This window comes from Penaeus chinensis, chromosome 19 (genome assembly GCF_019202785.1).
Source record: "Penaeus chinensis breed Huanghai No. 1 chromosome 19, ASM1920278v2, whole genome shotgun sequence".
Lineage (NCBI taxonomy): Eukaryota > Metazoa > Arthropoda > Malacostraca > Decapoda > Penaeidae > Penaeus > Penaeus chinensis.
Genome location: NC_061837.1, coordinates 24536519 through 24545843, shown reverse-complemented (window position 1 = coordinate 24545843; position 9325 = coordinate 24536519).

Sequence of the window (9325 nt, the reverse complement as noted above, 5' to 3'; positions counted from 1 at the left end):
CCAGGCTGGACAACGGCTCCTTCACTGGGCTAATTGGGGTGCTGAACCGGTCGGTGAGTTGGCCTAAATGGAGATTGGAATTTGACTTTCATTTGCTAGTCGTTACATTTTATTGAGGTAATAGACCTCTGATTGATGTGTGCAGTTGCATTTTGTGTGTTAAGCAGGGCGCATACTGAGGCACAGAGCAGGACAGTCACACGACCGCACAGGCCTGTGCACACATGTAGACACGTCTCAATGTGCTTGACACACACACACACGTCGATTGCGTATGCTGGTTGATAGTACTAATTTCCATGCGATAATATACCCATCTTTAAATTGTAGATTGGAAAGTTGATGCAAGGGGATGCCATGTCTACTTGTAATTCCCCCATGTAATCTGCTTCAATGTTCGGTCTTGCAGCCTCTCTCTGCTATAATCTCACACAAAACCATGTTACCACAGTTACGGAAAATTATGCAAATGCGACGCTTAGACCCAGACTTCGGCGTTGGCGAGAGTTAGTAATCAATGGTCCCTTAGGATTATGATGCAGCTCGAAGTCTGTGCTCCGTCATCGCTTTCACCTTCTGCCGTAACTTTGGTTCAAATTGCCTTTCGGTTTTGCCTTGACTTGACTTGAAACGTTGCAGTGTATATTTCCCTTTTTAGTGTGGTTTTATTTCATTTCCCTGTTATATATGCTCATGAGTTTTCTTGTTTTCTTGACGCGCCTACCCTCAGGAGGCGGACATGTCGATAGTGCCGATGTCGGTCAACTACCTTCGCTCCCAGGCCGTTGATTTTAGCGAATTTCTCATCGTCGACGAGCACCGGCTGGCGTTCAGGAGGCCAACTCCTGAAGCAGATGTCGCTGCCTTCGTCAAACCTTTTACTGTGACGGTGAGGATGAACACACCTGTTTGTTTTTTATCATTTCTTGTTTTGTGCATGTATGCTCGTCAAGTGAGTTGGTTTGTTTTTATTTCCAACACATTTTTAGAGGTTTTGATTTCGCCGATTTTTTTTTTTTACCTATAAGGATATTTATTATTACTGGATGCCGTAACGTTACAAACAAAATCGATGTTAGATTCGTTGTTACTTGAAGTAACACTGATAATAAAAGAGTGAGAGTGTAAAAGGCTATATATTGAACACCTTTATACATTGGTTATGCAGGAGTAGTAATAGGGGACGATTGCTTTGACTCTTTATTTTCTAAGAGTACAATAGCGACACATAGAGAACACCACGAAGCGACAGGGTCTGGGTAAAGCGCAGTGCGGGTAGTCGCGGTCATGCCAGTGGGGGGCAGAGGGCTGGTTTGACCTTAAATACCCGGGAGTAGCGTGGGGACGCCACCGCCGGTCGGCTTGGTTAAGCCCCTCGAGGAGCCACGTGGCAGCACGCGGCCCGCAAGCAGCCGCATGGTTCTATACGTGCTTATGTACACGGTATAAATATATATATATATATATATATATATATATATAGAGAGAGAGAGAGAGAGAGAGAGAGAGAGAGGGAGGTAGAGAGGAAGGGAGGGAAGGAGAGAGAGGGAAGGAGAGAGAGGGAGGGGGGGGGGGGGGGGAGAGAGAGGAGAGAGAGAGAGAGAGGGGCGGGGGTGCAGGGAATATCAACTATTCCAACTTCGTAAGTGCACATATACTTGAGCACAGGAACGAACGCGAACGTGCGACCGAATTAGTAATAAGCTTATCCCTGATATAAATTCATTACGGCGATGTTAAAACAAGAATTTGCTGAACGCATCACAAACCAAGCCACTGCTGATAGTCATGAACCGAAACTCCATAGAACATCTTCACTTAGATTCCCGATTTCCGTTTGGTTTGTAAAATAACTCAAATATCACAAGTTCACCTTTTATCATAGTTTTTTTCCCCCTTCTATAGCTCTGGCTCGCAGTTCTCTTAAGTACGCTGCTGGTGTGCGCCGCCGTCTTCTTCGCTGAGCGCAGTGTCTCCTACGTGTTACGGTGGGTAGTAGTTGAATGTATGAATGAAAGCGAATGTATGAATGAAAGATGAGTAACTGATGTTTTGGATTTACGTCTTACTACTTGACATGTAAAGGTCATTATGGAAATTCAGATAATTACGTATCATTGTGGTGTTAATTATTATCTTTCATTCAGTCCTGATTTTGAATTTGCCAAAATTTACTTTAGTGCGAGTTACCGAAGATGTTGCACAATCAGAAAAGGGTCCCTTAAAGATTCTTTTATTGTTCAAGAAATGTTATTACGAGATTTTATCAGCTTAAGGGTTAGACACCAAGTGATGATATTCAGTACGATAACGTATAGTTTGTCTTTGGCACTAACGAATGGGGGGGCATGATTGAATGGACTTTAAGAGCTATGTATTAGAGTATTTTTAAAAGACATTTTGAAATTGCTTATTCTAAGACAGGACTGGAGTTATTAACAACATAAGATGGTTATATTGTAACACACACGACGATAACACCCACGCTCAGTATATTAAGAATATTTTTAAATACTTATTCTGAATCAAAATAATAAAATATTGTATTTAACTAGATCAGTTCATTTGAGTGATGTATTGATCGTGTGATTTACCTCTTCTGATTTAAATTGTGTCAACCCTGATAAAATGACAGTAATAATGACAACAGTAATAAAGATGACTATAATAATTATAAAAAAAACTAATTAGAACAATAATCATATGATAATATCATATGATTATATGGTCATGAATTGATGACATAATGCTAATACACAGAGAAAAACACAGTCAGTCCATGTACAGTATACATCAGAAATAAAATCAATAATTCAGCCAAAGTACAAGCAACAATGAAGCTGACTTCAATCGTGTTTAGTGCAGGAGCGACCGCGGGGCCAAGAGAACCACCGAGATTTCCGGACCCGACCCGAAAACCCGTGGTATTTCAGCGCAACTTCAGCACTCCGTTCTCTGGGCAGTGTCGAGTCTCTTCGCTCAGGGTATGGGTCGACTTGCTTGCTTGCTTGTCGCTTGCTTTTGGTTGCTTTCGTTGCGTGGCCTTTGCAGCAATGTACACCATACGCTTTCAATTTACTATAAGCGCATTCATGTAACTGTGTCTGGTTATATTTGCAGCTGAACGTAACCTGTTTTTTTATATCCTTTTTTTTTTTTCCAGCCGTGCCATGGGAGCCACGCAGCGTGCCCGTGCGCGTGGTGGCGGGCATGTGGCTCCTGGCGACCCTCATCATTGACACTGTGTACCGCTCCAACCTCAAGGCCATGCTCATCTTGCCGAAGGTGGTCCTTCCGTTCGACTCCTTCGAGGAGTTCGCCGAAGTGGATCTTCCTGGTCATATCATCTTAGGAGGAGTGCTCGACGTCGGTTCACGGGTGAGAAGCGCAGGCAGGGGGAGAAAATGAGTGAGATAGATAAATAAATATATATATAGATATATACATATGTATACACATATACAAATATATATACATATGTATACACACATATAAATATATATGCATTATATATATAAATATATTTATATATATAAGTATATATAATATACGAGGGGGCTTCAAAAAGTTTGTGGAAAAAGTTCATTACTAAAAGTCATATGGATTTTGATTTCAATGCACCTGAACATTCTTGTACCAACGCACTATAACGTGTTTAAACATGAACCAATAAATGCATATAATAACGCATCGCCACCAGTTGGAATTCAGGCACCAGTCAAGCAACATGGAATCCGCCAAAATCGAGGCCAGGACAAACATTAAATTCATGGTGAAACTGAATTGGGAGAATAGGGAAATATTTGACTCTCTGGAGCAAATTTATGGTAACAATGCCCTAAAGAAATCAACAACCTACAAATGGATAAGGCGGTTCAGAAGTAGAAGAAACGAAATTGAAGATGAGCCCCACAGTGGCAGGCCATCAACGTCAGTTAGTGAGGAAACATTGATGCTGTTCGGGACACGATTAAAAGGATAGACGAATAACCACTGAATCAGAAGCAGACACATTTAACATTTCTGTAGGTTCTGCACACACAATTCTGTTGGAGACTTTGGGGCTAAGCAAGCTTTCCGCCCGATGGGTCCCTAGGCTCTTGCGCCCAGATCAGCAGCGAACAAGGGTAGATTTTCAATGGAAATTTTGAGCAAGTGGCATGATGACTCTGAAGCTTTTTGTAACAGGGGATGAAAAATGGCTCAACCAGTACGTTCCCGAGGACAAAATTCAATCAAAGCAGTGGCTGCCCAGGGGTGAAAGTGGACCAGTCAAAGCAAAATCTGAGCGTCCAAGAGGAAAGGTCATGGCCACTGTTTTTTTTTTGGGAAGCAGAGGGGATTTTGCTGGTTGACTTCCTCGAGAGCAAGAAAACAATTACATCTGCTTATGAATACGTTTTGAGATAAACAAAAGAATCTCAGAAAAACGCCCTGGAAAGCTGCATCAACTGTTCTCTTCCACCACGACAATGCACCCGCTCATGGTAGACAAGAGCTGTGCTACGTGAAATTCGAAGGGAAATCATTCGACATCCACCCTACAGCCCCGATTTAGCCCCACTTCTTTTTGTTTCCAAACTTTAAAAGATCATTGGAAGGTTCCAATTTTCCATCGGTTAAACATGTAAAAAGAGCTGCTCCGACATGATTCAGATCACATGACCCTCAGTTTTACTCAGACGGACTTAAAGGATGGTGTCAACGTTTGTAAACCTTAATGGAGCATATGCGGAAAAATAACCATCATAACTGAAACCGGTTTTTTCATACTGTCCTTTTTCCACAAACTTGTTGAATCCCACACGTAAATGCATTATATATATATATATATATATATATATATATATATATATACACACACACATACATATGCATACATACATACATATACATAAATTATATGTATATATATATATATATATAGAGAGAGAGAGAGAGAGAGAGTCAGAAAGGAAGAGGGAGAGATAGAGAGGTGGCAGAGAGGGAAAGGGGTAGAAGTTGGAGAAAGGGAGTGGGATAAGTTTGAAAAGAGAGAGAGAGAGAGAGAGAGAGAGAGAGAGAGAGAGAGAGAGAGAGAGAGAGAGAGAGAGAGAGAGAGAGAGAGAGAGAGAGAGAGAGAGAGAGAGAGAGAACTAGTTCGCCCACTCGCTTTTTCGTATCTTACCTCCGGTCTCCTAATAGGGCGCTGATCCGAACAGTATCCTGGGGAAGATCCGAGCGAAGTCACGAATCGATCCGGACATCAGCACAGCAATCAGGGATGTCGTTGAAGGGAAGCTCGCCAGCACAGCCTCTGCTTCGGGACTAACCTGGCTACAACACAGCGATTTCTCGGCTGTAAGATCATCACAAACGCTCTGTTATAGTTACTGAGAACAGCTTTGGCGCCTGGGAACAAATAGGCCTTTTAATGTTTATAATGTCAAAGACGAATATGTATAACGGTAACTGAGCTAACTGATTTACGACGAATATGAGTAAGAATGATCATAAGGTAAAACAATAATGTTAATGAGAAAACTAAAATCAACCTTAATAACCGTAACAAATATTGTAAAAGTAAAAACAAATAACATAACATATTTGTTGAATAGAAAAATATGTAAATATGTTATAGCAGCTTAATTGAAGTTATCACTATTCCTGCAATTATAGTTAATAATTAATGATTTAGCTATATTCCATTTAATACAAATGTATTCTTGGCACGACGGGCTGTCTGTTTCATTTTATGAATGCGATGATAGAGCCTAAAATTCGGATTAAAATGTCCTATGACTTCTTCAATATCCGTAACATCATATGATTTTTTTTTTAAAAGGTATTTCTATTTGTTATATTTTTTTACACCATGATACAAAGGTAAACACTAACTACTATAATTAACGGCGAAATAGTGTTAACTCTTGTATTTATAAATCCTCATTTCGACCATCTGACACTTAAATCATCACTTGAGTAATCTCGCCATGTAAATCTGTAAATCCCTCATATGTAATGTAATCCTTTAAGTACACTAGAACCTCATATTTCACCTTGTACTTAGCATGGATACTGCCGCTTGTACACGACGCGGGGAGGGATATACAGCACGTCGATCTCGCTGGGTTTTCCGAAAGGCTCTACTCTCAGGCCGAAGATAAATTTCATGTAAGTCTTATTGTGATTATGTTTATGGTAATGGTGGGAGTGGTAATGGTAATGGTCATGGTGTTAATGACGGTTATAATGGCGGTAATGGTAATAATGATAATCCCTCAGGTATGTTATTATTATGGTAATGATTTCTATGTAAGCATAATCATATGGAATAATGACTAATGACCAAAGCGACCTCAGTAATAATAATACCAAGAGCAACAGCAATGATGATAATAATGGTGACAGTAATAATGATTAGTATGCGATAAAGATATTAACGATACTTCAGTGATGTTAAAGTAAGGGTGATCATGATGATAACGTAAGTAATTACGATAATATGTGCCTGCATCTTTTATCAGTAATTGGACATTATTGTGCTATATGAAATTTTCTTACAATTATGCACATGATCACATATCAGACGAGATATCATCCCTTCTGAACCTCTACCCCATTTTCACGGTAGGGTATGAGGCCAAATCAGTAGTATCCGTGCTACTGTCACTAGCATGATTACTTGCCGTTCACATTCCAGTTCCTCTTTCGTCTTTTTCATGGTAGACTCAAGGGTCTGAAGGAATTCGGCATCCTGCAGTACCTCGTGCACAAGCAGGTCCCCAACGGCACCATCTGCTTCAATAAGCCCTTTTCCCTAACCCCTTCTTCGGCGGAACTGCGCCCTCTGGAGATCGGCGACTTCTACGGCGTGTTTTGCCTCTACGCAGGAGGTGGGTGGCCACGTACATCCATAGTGGAGGGGAAACTTTTGCGCGTGATCTTCTGAACACTTGTCAAGCTTCTTTATGCAAAATTTGACAGTAAAGGGTTAACCTGGCATCAGTTAAACCAACCAGATGAACATGTATAGATTGATAGGTTTAAAATCTTAAAAGGAGAGAACATAAAAATCGTAATTCTCTTTATAAAAAAAAAAAAAAAAAAAATATTGTACTGCAGATACAAACATCTAACAAGCTGATCCTATAAAAGAAAAATCACTCTTGCACATTATCACAGAAAACAGGCTAACTTCGCAAATTACGTGAAGACACATACTATGAACTTTGATACTAACAATATTGACACAATTATCAAGATTAACAAATGAAAAGGTAGAAATTGACTTTGTAATTCGCACTACAAAGGAACATACAGAACTACTAACTGGGTATTAAAAAGGGGCCATTTTTGCAAAATAGAACAACCAGAACACAATTTGGCTTCTAAGTGGTGCCATCTTCAGAGTAAGTTGCCTTACTCTCTCTTGTTAATTGTCCTCAGTAAGTGGTCACCATTTGTCTCATTTAGTGTAGAGTGAACTTTACACATTAGGCAATATACTACGTAAATCAGTTTATGTAATGTTTCATTTTTTAAAGATGAGAAGTCCTTATGAGATTGAGATGCAGAAAATTATGCTTCACAGAGGCGATTAAAAAGGGGAACGAAAGAGGAGTAGATATTGAAACTGTTACATTGGGAAAAGAAAAATCTGGTGCACTTATCTTCGTAAAAAAACAATATCCCAGTATTATGAAGTTTCCAAGTGAGCACGATGTTTTTTGTTCACAAAATTTTAGCTAGACGAAGTTGATAGATTTAGCTGCTTATAGGATGTGGGTAGAGTGCAGAAGCAACGTCATGAAGTAAAGGAAGAAAATGAAGGAAATAATAGTAATGGTATTTGATAATAATAATGGTATTCATGATAAAAATAAAGAAATTAATTGGTGAAAAAAAGGTGAATATCCCCGGATTACCCTAGATATCCCACAGCTATGTAGGGTCTGATTACCCCAAACTTGGTGTATTTTACCCCAAGAAAGTGAAAACACTGGAAGAGGCGTTCATTCCAAACGTGCACGGACTGAAGGTTCATTACGGTTTGCAGGAATGTTGTTGGCAACGGTGATTCTCCTAGCAGAACGCTTTGTCAAGCTGTACTAGTCGAGTGATGGCGACGGACCGTTCCTGGCTGATTGGCTTCCTTGACTTGGCGACCTCGATGACTTCCGAGCAACTGATCTTGATGTCACAGGAACGCGCCCATAAGAGAATGGTGTAAGTCAGTGTTCTTTTTTTCATATTCTCACACTCACATACATACGTACACACGCACACGCACATGCACACACTCACAATCACACTCTCACACTCACACTCACACTCACACTCACACTCACACTCACACTCACTCTCACACTCACACTCACTCTCACTCTCACTCTCACACTCACACTCACACTCACACTCACACTCACACTCACACCCACACTCACACCACACTCACACTCACACTCACACTCACACTCACACTCACACTCACACACACACACACACACACACACTCACACTCACACTCACACACACACACACACACACACACACACACACACACACACACACACACACACACACATACATATGAATAATATGACGTAATATTTACAAACGCCCACAAAATATACACCTTAGCACATGAATCATTATATCAAACTGCATTGTATTGACAGATTTTGGTTCCAAGTGACGTTATTTTAGCAAAATAAAGCACGCAAGAGAAATATGAACTTTCCTTTCGATCATTCTACAATTTCGTATCTATAACTGAAAGACGAAATATTAAGAGTAATACTGGCGATATGCCGTAAGGGTGATTTTAGTGATAATGATAATAGTTACAATATAATTATTAGTGGAATGATAATTATAATGAGGATAAAGGTGATGATAATGATAGTAACAACAAGAACAGTGATAATGATAGTAACAACAAGAACAATGATAATGATTGTACCAATGATATTAATGGTAAGGAGAATATTTCTAAATGCTGAAAATAACGATTCTGGCAATAATTTATCACTGTAATAGTAGTAATAATAATTATGATATAATAATAACACGCCATGATATAGATAACACAGAATATATACATGGAATAAAAAAAAAAACCGCCCCCACGAAAAAGATAAATAATAATAATAATGATAATAATAATAATAATAATAATAAAAATAATAATAATAATAATAATAAAACTGATAATAATAATGATAATAGATATATAAATATGATAAATAAATCTTACTCAAAAACTGATCACAGAAGAATCGCAGGTGACATAATAGATATACGATGCTTTAGAATCGACATGATATTGCTTTTTCCAATTATC